Source organism: Netta rufina (genome assembly GCF_964035555.1).
Source record: "Netta rufina genome assembly, chromosome: 17".
Taxonomy (NCBI): domain Eukaryota; kingdom Metazoa; phylum Chordata; class Aves; order Anseriformes; family Anatidae; genus Netta; species Netta rufina.
In genome coordinates, this window is record NC_140141.1 from 9,382,234 (window position 1) to 9,392,889 (window position 10,656).

The window sequence follows — 10,656 nt, forward strand, 5'->3', positions numbered from 1 at the left end:
AGTTTACTGCAGTTTCAGGTGGCCAGTGCAGCTTTCCCCATGATGACAGACTGGAACTTAAGACAACACCCAGCGACTTCCAACAAGCTCCACCATATTCTTTCCTTGCTCACCAGCCAGAATAAGCACTTGAGGTTTTGGATCCTTTTCTTTAAGCCCTGCAGAACGGGTCAGGAATCTCACAGAACAACCCTTCATGCTCTATTTCATCAAATCTGCCGGATGCTAGCAGAGAGACAAACATGAGATTAGATATATGAAACCAATGGAACATTTCACCATCCAAAAAAAGGGCTCTGTCACTATGATTGAATAGCTTCTGCTCCTTCTTCTGATGTCTCATGTCAGAAGGGGCAGATGAGAAAGGGCTGCGTGGCAGAAACAGCTTCACAGAGGAGTCTGGTAACTGGCAACCAGACAGCTCCGTATCAGACATCCACAAGGTTCCCAAGAGCCAGACAGCAACTGTTACCCTTTTAGGACTGAAATCTGTCTGTTTGTCCAAAAATATGTGCTGTCTGAACATCAGCACTTTTTATTTCAGTTTTGGAGTTTTTGTTGACTTTCACTAAATTGCCCTCATTATTCACTGCATGAGACCTTCCATCCACTCAGTGTTTCAGTTGTTTTTTTTTCCATCTCTTCTAAACTCTTTTTCCATTTTTGTGGATTTCAAAGTAATTTGGTGCTAAAATATTTTGGGTGAACTTAGAATAGAGATGATGCTTTTAATTTTGGAAAGAAAAAAATCTTTAAGCTACGGTTTCATTGCTGCTCATTATACACGTGAGCAAAATTTTAAACCATTTTTTTTTAGAAGGAAAACCATCAGTAAAATGCAACCAAATAAAAGCTGCTCTTTGCTGATCCTTGACATTTGCATTCCCCATAGCTGCTACCATACAAAGCCAGACCACAGCACTGGGGTTTAGACCCCAGGAAAGGTGAAGTTATATTTTTAGAGGGACAGTACAACAAGAGGGAAGAATCACCCCATACCCCACTTTCCCACAAAACCCAACAGCAAACCATCCTTCAGCTCTTTGGAGAAGGAACAGAGCTCAGACACCTACTGTCCAGAGCCCACTGCTGACATGCCACTCACCTCCACACATGGTGAGTGAGCATCCCTGGGTCGGAGCCGTGTTGCAGTGACCTTGCACAGTCCCCAAGAGCTGGCAGCTCAGGGCTCCTGCCTCCCGCAGCAGCACAATAACCAAGTGGCCCTAAGGCACCGCCTGACCTGAGGGTCCTCCTGCCAGAGCTCTTCAAGATCACAGAATCGTGACCACTTGCCACAAAAATTGTTGTCTTGCTCCAGACTCAAAATGATTTAAGACTTTCTTGGATGCCTTAAGTTCTCCTTTTCCTCCTACACCATCCCTTTTTTAAGGGCAAAGTAGTTATTTGTGTGGGGATGCAAGCAATGCTAGGATGCCAACACAGTCCTGAGACTACTACCCTGCCGATACTAACACTGTATGCATGGCTTGTTGCTGTATTTGTTCTCTTTTGAGTACAGACTAGCTACAAGACCACATTAAACCTTCACCTTAGACCCTTCCACTGCAAGCAGTGGCTTGAGTACAGTATTCAGGTTGGAAGGAACTGGAGCTCTCCACATGTCCCCAGCCCAACACAGACAGCATTTGTACCCAGCACATGGCACAGAAGGGGCAAATCCAGCTCCTCCTTGAGATCCCAACAAACAACGTTTGTTGGTGACACAAACATCTGATCTAATGAGATCCCAGAACAAGGTGGGGGAATAAGTGTACGTTGTAGTAAGGGATCACCAAGTGTTCTGTGCCATTAAGTCAGCAGAATCCATCAGCAACTGAAACGGGGCCACATTGTCCAAAAGTAAATCCTAGAAGCACTGGAAAGGGAGGGAATTCAGTAAAAATGCTATTACACAGTGCCACACATGCAACTCAGCTGGTTTAATTCACAGCTTTCCAGCCTTTGGAAGCCTTGACATGAACAGATTTGTGAAGGACCTGAAGCACTAACCACCCCCTTCTTCCCTCTGGTACAGCTTCCTACTCAAACCCTCTGGGACATTAAATCTTCCACTTGCCATATTCTCCTAGGCCAAGAGGATATGAATTTCATAACTCCTCAGCTGAGCTGCCATCAGGAGCCATGAAATACGACAGGAAGCCAACAGCATGGACCTGCTGCACTCCACGCACTCACACGAGCCGCAGGGCTGGACAAGCTATTAAAGAGAGCACACAGCACAGCTGCCTCGAGCCCAGGGGCACGTACAGAAGGGCACGAGTACACTCGATCAAACCAGAGGAGGATCAGAGCAGGACAGAGCCAACACTTGAGTTGAGGCTGGACTTGCACAAGAAAGCCAGTGCTAGCCAGGAGTCACTCGTTGTGTTTCTGATTTCAGGGCTTATGCAGGTACCAGCTGACAGCTTGGAAGGGCTGAAGGAGGAAAACAAACCCTTAATTCAAACATTACAGCTACAAAACACTGCAGGTTTCATACTTGAACTTGCACCTCTCTGTTATAACCAAGTTATAGGTGATGTGAACTGGTGAATGGAGCAGACTTTACCGGGCAGGAGAGGTCTTGCTTCCCTCAGCAGGAGCTCTGCTCACATAGCTGTTTCTCCAGAAAAATCATGAAGTCCAAAGGGCACAAATTTATTTTTTTTCTCCCCTCATAAAGTCTATTACAAGCAAGAAGTTCATTCAGATATACTCTCTCACCTGAAGGACTGCATTTTGACCCTCCTTTCAGGATATTCACAATCAACTAAAATAAAAGCCAAGTATTCTTAACAAGCAAAACAAAACAAACAAACAAAAAAATCACACTTCACACTTACTGCAGCTTTCAGTCTTTTAAATGAAAGGCTTGAATAGGTAAATAAACCCCAGAAGGAAGCCAATCCTATTGCCAGACAGGCCCTTCTGCAGATGCTGTAAAGCCCTAAGACAGATAGCAGAGCTCAGTGCTTCCCCTGGACATTTGGGAACAGAGGAGAGGGGGAGACACTTTGCAGCGGGTTACAGGGTTGGTGCTGCAAATACATCTGACACTGTGCAGTAGGCTTTAGATGCCCAACGCACACCACAACTGGAATAATCAGTAACTGGGGAAGCCCCTTAGGGCTTGAGCAGGGGTCATACAGAAGGGAGAGACCAGCACAAGGTCTCATTGACGCACCCTGCGTGGCAGAAGTCAAACCTACATGAAAGCGTGCACATAAAGAGAGCGTTAAACAGCCACGTGAAGTCTTATGCTATGCAAGTGGACAATATTCGTGATACACTGTAAATCAACTGCTGCAAAACATCTAGAAGGCCCTTAGTACCACAGATCCTGTCTGCTCTTCCAAATCAAGCTTCTCCTATACAAAGGACAGCCAGTAGCATTATAGCCACCCACGTGTTCATGCCACACAATACAAAGTTACCATAGAATAGTGATAACATTCATTAATTAACCTGTATTAAAAACTTTTGGGTGCAACAGTAACATTTTTATTCTCATAGAAATCCCAGCATTAAAACTGATATGCTTAGTTAAGGAGAAGGGAAGAGAAAAAAATAGACAGACTTGGATTTTTTTGCTCACTGCTTGCCCACAGCCTCTAATTTGAGCAAGGTTGCAGTCAGCTCTCCATCTGAGCATGATTTGGTGCACTATCAAAAGAATCCCATCACATAAGAGCAGCTTTTAAGAACACAAGACTAACAGATGGACGTTGTCACACGTGGCATTTCTCCAACCAGGAAAACACTTGAGCCACACGCTACATTTGTCCAGAAAAACACGCGATCAGGCAACTTCAAAACAAGACAAAACAAGCTCAGCAAAAACAAAATGGCTCCTTGCACGCTCCCTCTTCAGGTGCACTCCAACCAGGATTAGTTATACAGCTTTCAATGTTTACAAACTCATTACCAAATTCCAACTTTTTTTTTTTTTCTCCCCAGAAGAGAACAGTATCTCAAAACAGCCAACTAACTCTTAACACACCCAGTGCTCCATCCTCCCGGGGAACTCGAACACCCCTCTGACGAGGCACCGCTCTGCAATCTTCCTATCCGCCACAGACATTTCTTGTTACGCATACCGTGTTTCCAGCCACACATAAAGTTTGCTTACTCACAGTCAGGAGTAGATGGCTGCTTTCCTTCAGTCCCTTCTGGTTGGTCTTGTTTCCTCAGGGTCCTTCGCAGCACGGCTGACTTTGAAGCCTGCAGTTTATTTTAGCCAGTCAATCAGTAGACTCCAGTAAAAGCAACTTCGCCCCACAGCAAGTTTTCCTCATGGCACAAGAAATACTTTTCTCATCCTTTGAGGAGGGCCTGCAGTCACTTGCAAACTTCACATTTGCAATATTACATAGGAACTGAGAACAAAAAGGAGTTCACTTATCACAAATCAACTCAGGTTGCCTTTTCTCCTCTTCTCAAAACAGCAGAGACACCAGGTAACACCTCACATACAGAATGATAGGATTTGAGTCCCAGCACACAACTACTGAACTTGAATCCTCCAGGTGAGGCACAAAGGGAAGGCCCACAGATAGCCCCAGGCTCAAAGAAGGGAAGAGGGTGAGGGACTGAGCTGAAATGGAGCAGGGGGGTGGGGAGGGGACCCAGGTGAGGCTCATCAGGGCACTAAGGTTTCACTGGAGCACTCAGCACCCTGGTAATTTTTACTTAATTGCTGCCCATAGAAGCAAGCTGGACATGGCCTTGCAAATTCTACCTAGAGAAGTTTCTGGACTTCTCTAAGGGAATGGCCCTCTTGGAAAACCAGAGGGAAACAAGTGGATTTCTTTCACTTAAAACTTCAAACCCAGCCTAGGTGTCGTTCAGAAATACGGGGTTGTGATCAAGCCTTGCTTCTACCAGGAGTTCAAAGCAGCTAACCAGCCTGGTTTTGAATTTGATGAAGCCTATGAACCAGCACTGCTGCTGGTAACATAACGCACCTCTGTCCCTGAAAGATCCTGACTGCTTTCCCTTCCAGTCAAAGTGTCCTTTGGACTTTTGGCCTTAACTCTGCAAGGTGAAGGGGACCCAGACAGGGGCTGACAAAATAGCCTGACAGAAGGCCCTTGTGTGAAAACCACCCAGACCGTGACACAAAACCCAAAGAGAGCCACGTCCAGGAGGATGAGGAGCACACAGGTTCCTCACCAAGGTGGCAGCTTTCTGAAGCTTCGTTCAGTCAGCTCCACCTGGCTGGGATATCCCACTCAGCTGGGCTGTAACCTCGCTCTTCTTTCACTTGCTGTTTGTTTTTGCTTCTCCTCTGCCCTCTCGACTCCCTGGAGTTATGGAGATGAGTTAAACACAAGTACAAGGAATTGTATTCTTTTTTCTTTTCAAGTCTTTTCCTTTCCTTCATGCTTTCCTTACCCCTTCCTGCACCCTGCCATCAGCTGCCTCCAGACAGCTCCTTGGCATGTTGTTCTCCTTGCTTTCCCTTCTAAGTCACCAGTAGCATGCTGCCCCCAACGCCGCTGCCTGCTGTGGCAGCATTTCTGCACCAAGAAGATAATAAATACATCAAGCCTGTCAAAGCCACGCTGTTTTGGCTGGGAAGAGGTGCCCCCCTGCCGGGTGAGATCACTTCCCGCTGCGATGTATGGCTTTCCCCTCACTGACAGCTCTCCAACAGGGAGTAATCGGTGTCCAACAGAGAGGAGTAGCCAGCTAACGCTGCTAAATGGCACTTAGGGCTGATGAGGGCAAAGAGGAGGAAAAAAGGAGCATCAGGGCGATACACACAGCCTCTCTCTTGTTGGTGTGGTGTGTTGACAGAGAGACAAACTTGCTGGCCCTGCCTGCAGTTTCCCAGGCAGGAGGTGGCAAAGAGAAAGGGGAAACTGATATTCCTGCTTGAGTCTCAGGGCAAGTGTCAGCCTTAATCCTACAAGGGGATGACACCTGTAGGTCTTGGTGCCAAAATCCATTAGTTAATGTGAAATTAGGAGAGGAAGGACATGAAGCAGGACAGACAGACAACACCTGCACCCGTGTGCTTAATGGAGGCCAGGCCCTCTGCCCCCCATGCAGCAAATGGCAAGGTTCAGCCCTGAGCTGTGCTCCTGGCACAGGATGGATTTCTGGGACGGGAGCTAGCAGGGAAATGGATTTCCCATGGAAAAATTTCAGAAAGAATTAATTTGGCTTGTTTGCATTTCACAGATGTCTAGGATGCTCTGCAGTATCTGAGACACCCAGGTACAAGCAACGGGTTTCTCACCTCTGGGTCACCAGCTCACCTCAGAAAGCTGTCATCCTCATGTTGTTTCTGATTAAGCCAGATGAATTAGCTCTGTATTCATGGCTTTTTTTTTTTTTTTTTTTTTTAATTAAAGAAATATAAGAGAGTAAAACGATGATTGAGACACTGTGGCCAGACTGTGAGATACTAAAATGAGTCATGTGGAGTTTCTTTACCCCTAGACCGGCCTCTTCAAAGACACTTAAGGGAATCAATTGCCCGTATCCCACTAAAATCCTCTCTGTATGTGGTTCATGAAGCTCTGAGACCCTTTCCCGCCCCCACAGCCTCCATCCCTCACCTCTGAAGTCTCTCTAGTCCATTATTCCTGAGGCTGATTTGTGAACAATGTGTTCACTTTCCGTACTGCCTAATGAAGATGTTCCTGTCCCTGAATATTGTATCTGCAGCATGCTTAATGGAAAAAAATAGCTATTATTATCATTGGTGGTTCAGATGAGTTTCTTGGCAGTGCGGGTGGTACAGTTATGTGGACAATCAAACAAGCCAGTGATTATTGCCAATGCATTTTTGAGGAAATCATTGCTGTTTAAACTCCAATCACAACAATACCTCATTTAAAAGCATAAAAGCTTTCACTCAGCAGACCTACCTTTTTTTTAATAGTGAGACAATTAAATAAATCTCCTGACACTTAACCATCATTTACCCAACAGAAAGAAAATGGATTCAATGCCTTTGCATTAGTTAGATTATGATATTAAAGCAAAAACCGAACAAGTACAAGCAGGTGAAGGAAGACCTTTGAGGAGTGCATGCAGCACTACAGGTATGGCATGTTTTTTTTTTGTGTTTTTTTTTTTTTTTTTTTTTTTGTGTGTTTTTTTGTTTGTTTTTCTTTTCTTTTCTTTTTTTCAGGGGATAGGAGGGCAATTTTTCCTTTCCATGTTCAGGTATCAACTAAGTTCTTATTAGCATTATCACATTTCATAAATTTCACCTTTCTTGGGAAAACAAGGAAGTTGTCGCTCCATTTATAAACTGGAAACTCAACTATAGCACAAATGATGCCATCCTGAAATTCTCTGTCTAAACCAGGAACTGAATCTGGATGTGCTGGACTGTTCCACACAGTCACCTTTCTGCACTTAAAACTGATTCAAGCTTTGTTTTCCTAGCATTTCCATTAAAACTGGTACCTAGAAACTTGAGTGTAAGTATGGATTAAAGCTCAGGAGGCAAAAAAGTCCAGGATCTAGTGCATTTTTGCTAGCATCTTAGGAAAGAATGAATTATCTTAAAAGACAGCCCCCAAACTAACACTGAAGCAACTGTGACCGACCCTGCACTGGTACAAACATCAGCCATTGACAGATTATAGAGCTTTTATTACCCGTAATCCCAATGGTACCCTTAATCCCTGGCTCTAGCACTTTTCCCTCATTAGGCTCCTCGTGTGAAGAGCATGTTCTTCTGATACCATTATTCAGAAGCTGTTGCTAAATAGCTCCTGAATTTATTACCTTCTGCTGGCTGTCAGCTACCAGCATCTGTAGTGGGAGTCCCTTTCTCCTCTCCGAGTAACAACAGCAATGGTACAAAATCCTTGTCTTTTAGGCAGTGTTTGAATTTGACATGTATTATTACATACTCACAAACCTACGCTGAATTTTATGGTCTCCTTTATAATATGCAGTTCAGGAAAAAAAAAAAAAAAAAAAAAAGGAAGAATGGAAGGGTATCAAATTGATCCAGTCTCATTCCTGACTCTAAATAACTGACAACTGCATAGACAGCTAATTGTTTCCTGACCCCTGCTTATTCAATTTTTAAAGAGTTCCCATAGATAAATGTTATATAAGTGGACCTTTGCTTTTGCCTCCCTCCCAACCCTCCTTTTTGACAGAAGACAATACCTGTGCTTCGTAAAGATGTTTACGATGGGCTGGAAAGAGTTAAAACCTCATCTTCCACTCCTCCCTCTTTATCGTTTTAATTGGCTGTTCTGATGACCTGACCACCTCTTTGATACGCATCAAATGCCGGCCCGTGAAATACAGAGCATGTCAGCCTGCCGAACAAGGGTCAACCCGATTGTCAATAAGGCCATCAATCAGACCTGGTGGCATGATGGATCCAATCCAGACCAAAAGTCCCAGCTGGAAACGAAAGAGCCTCCCCGCTGATAAGGCGGTGTGCAGCGCAAGGCCCGACAGCTCGCACCAGGGTCACCAGCCTGGAGGCCACGAGGCGGCAAACTTCAAACTGGAAAAAGGCAACAGTGAGCAAACAACAAACCCCCCAAAACCAACAAAAAAAAAGAAGCCCTCTCAGCCAAGCCAGCGGTGGTTCCAAATCAAAGAAGCTCAGTGAGGTGAGAGAGAGATGGGAGGCCACGCAGGGAGGCGACAAGGGAGGCAGCGGGGAGGTGACCTTCAAGGGCGAAATAGCACACGTCTTGGGTAATGCTTTGCACCCTCATGCTTCTCCTCTGGCCTGTCACCACAGATAGAAAAGGGTGACACCAACACAAATGAGTGCCACAATTGTACAAAAACGCCTTCACCCCTTCCTCACCCTCCCTCGTTCTCCAGTGAAGCAAATCAAGGAACAGATCTAAGGGAAAGCCAACCATAATGCCTTCTGGAGATTTTTTGGGGACCACCAGGGAGCTGTAAAAATGCCTGTGCTAGCGAGGAGAAAGCAAGAGTTTAGGATACTGCTGCTTAACTCCCTGGGTGTGATGGCTGCACTAGCTGCAGTGGTGGCTTATTTCTCTCTGGACAATCATCACTGCAATCTACTTAAGATCCTCTGCTTAGGGATGGGATGTAAAATAGGGGTGATATTCCAAATAACTCTGCAAGGAGAAGCATCTCTGAGATGTCAGTCATTCCAGAAGCAGGATTTTCAGGTGCCATGACCACACCATGGGCACCGGGAAAGGGATTCCCTCTTGCAAACCTGAGGAAACACTTGTTCTTTCCAATGAGAAACTAAACGGCATAGAAAGGCCTAAAGACTTTTTGAGCTTTTTTCTGGCTCCATCATGGCTTGGCCTTCTGTGAAGAGAAAAGGTCTGACCTCTCAACAGATCCAAGGTGTGCCTGTAAGGGCAGAAAACTTGAGACAAAGTGCCTCAGCTCAGCACGTGTCACACGGGTAGTACACACACCCCTGTACACCACCATGCCCGTTTCAAACCCACAGAACCACAGAAGCATGCACACATGCCATGTGCTATTTTGAAACACAGGAGACTGGAAGCAAGACGGATAACACCAGAAAATACCACTTGGCTTGGAGTACCATCCCTGCTGCTGTTCACGAGAACCTGCTGCCCACCTGCATTCACCAGATGACACCCAGCACAGCACATATACAGCCCTTACCACAAACTCACACAGGCATGCACATTTACGCATACGCCCCCAAAGACACATCCTCTTTTCCCTGGTGCCCCATCTTTGCTCTGAAGACCAGGCAGTCCCTTGCTAAGTGCTCCACGCCAACTGCCCCAGCTGCCGTGTGCTGGTTTCACACCCTCTGGCTTCCCACCCCTGCCCTCTGCTGCACCTCCTTGTGTGGCTGCTCACGTCTCGTGGCTCAGAGCCTGGTGTGGTGCAAATATTTGCATGCTCTCTGGGAGGAACACAGTGCACTGGCCTCCAGGGGCAGGCTGTCTGCATATTTATTCTGGAATAGCAAACAACGCGGAGAGCAAAGAAGAGAAAAAGCCAGATAAGATAAAAGCGTGTTACCAGGTCTAACATAAAATCAACAAAGACCACAGAGAAAAGTTATCTGCAAAGCCCAGTAAACCCAGCAGCAACTGATTCTAACAGAGGAGCCCTTTTGCAGGTTGGATAACTCAAAGGCTGGGGATACAGAGCTCTTTGTTGGATTGCCCAGTATCAGGTCTTTGTAAATCAGCGTGTCTTGTGACAATTTACATTAAAAAATCTTTTTTGGTCTCTGTCCTGCTCATGCAATGAACCTGCAAATAGCACCTGCATAATAACAGAGCAGAAATAAAAGACTTTCACACATATTATTAGATATGATTGCTCCAGAGCAAGCCGCAGCCTAACATCTGACTGAAGAGTGCTGTGAAACACTGCAGCAGTTCATTTCCAGTATGGTGTGGTACAGGATATTTCTTCTAGAAGATAGATTCACCCAGCTGGAGGGTTTCCTCTGTCATTTAAAAAATATCCACAGTTGATGAAGTTTTAATTCATGTATGTGATTAATTTATAAAGTGAAACAAAGTGTAGTTGTTATACAAACTGCACAATGATGAATCCACAGGGAAAAAATAGAAGGGAGGTACTAGGAGAACCACATGTGAAAACCATATGGAAGGGTGTTCCACCAGCTTGGAACCAGATGGAAGAAAACATTGTCCCTGGACACTGTACAGAGTC